Genomic DNA, 1590 nt, shown 5'->3' with positions numbered 1-1590 from the left:
ACTCAGGCTCACTCCTGCAAGGCAGATAATGAAATCGTGGAAGGAGGCATTTGTGCAGTCACTGTTCTCCCATAAATCACACGGACATTAATGGCTTAGTAAAATGCAAATGTCCTGATGGGCTTTTAAACTCACCTCCCTATGTGGATGACTTTAGTATTTCTCCGCATAAGGGGAGAAATCATTATTATTTAGAGTGGGGTGGTGGAAGGGATCTCAACCAGAGGTGGTTCTTTCCCTAACCAGTGGAACTTTGGCAATGTCTGGAGGCACTTTGGTCACAGCTGGGTGAGGGGTTGCTCCTGGCCTCTAGTTGGTGAGACCAGAGATGCCGCTCAACACCCTACAATGCACAGGACAGAATCCCCCCACCCCCACCCCACCACAACCAGCAAAGAATCCTCCAACCCCAAATGCTGAGGGTACCAGAGCTGGGTAGCCCTGATTTAGAGTGACAGTGGAGGGAAGGAGCACTGGTGAGCTCACAAGCACCCCGACAGGACGCCGGCTCTGCTCCATATTCAAGTCCAGCTTTGACAGTTTCAGGAGCTGGGAGGAGTTTGAATCTTGCTGTGGGCACATCAAATGATCCCTGGGTGAGGAGAGGCAGTTTGGGGCAGGGGTGAGGATATTTAGAACTTTCCGCAGCCCGGGAGGTGACGGCGGTGGCTTGGTTTTCAGTGGCAGCAGAGGAGATGGGGGGAAATGGGCAGGTTGATCAGTGTCAAACGGCAGGATGTGGTGACCGATGGGAGGGGTGACGAGAAGGGCGTCATTGGCCTCTGGTCAGTGTAACCAGGTGGATAATGGTGCCATTGGGGGAGATGGGCAACTCTGGAAGGTGAGCAGGTGAGGGGAAGATGTCGTAAGCTTCGTTTGGGACAGGTTGAGGCATCTCCCACAAAACATTAAGTAATTAGCTTGTTACAGGCTCAATTTTGTCCCCACAAATTCATGTTGAAGTCTTAACTCCCAGCACCTAGAAATGTGACTGTATTTGGTAATAGGGTCTTTAGACAGGCAATTAAGGCAAGCCAAGGCCATTAGGGTAGACCCTAATCCAATATGACTGATTTTTTTTTTTTTTTTGAGATGGAGTCTCATTCTTGTCGCCCAGGCACTGGAGGGCAATGGTGTGATCTCAGCTCACCGCAACCTCCGCCTCCCCAGTTCAAGCGATTTTCTTGCCTCAGCCTCCCAAGTAGCTGGAATTACAGGCATGGGCCACCACACCTGGCTAATTTTTGTATTTTTAGTAGAGACGGGGTTTTGCCATGTTAGCCAAGCTGGTCTTGAACTCCTGACCTCAGGTGATCCACCTGCCTCGGTCCCCCAAAGTGCTGGGATTACAGGCATGAGCCACTGTGCCCGGCTGATGTTCTTACAAGAGGAGTTTACAGCACACACACACAGAGGGAAGAACACATGAGGACACAAAGAGAAGACACCATCCACAAGCCAAGGAGAGACACCATCGCAAAATATGGTCCATCCACACAACGGAATATTATTTATCCTTAAATAGGAAGGAAACTCTGATACATGCCCAACATGGCTGAACTTTAAGGCATTATGCTAAGCGAAATAAGC

The sequence above is a fragment of the Mandrillus leucophaeus genome, unplaced genomic scaffold (assembly GCF_000951045.1).
Source record: "Mandrillus leucophaeus isolate KB7577 unplaced genomic scaffold, Mleu.le_1.0 Scaffold205, whole genome shotgun sequence".
NCBI lineage: Eukaryota > Metazoa > Chordata > Mammalia > Primates > Cercopithecidae > Mandrillus > Mandrillus leucophaeus.
This window is presented reverse-complemented; position numbering follows the sequence as displayed.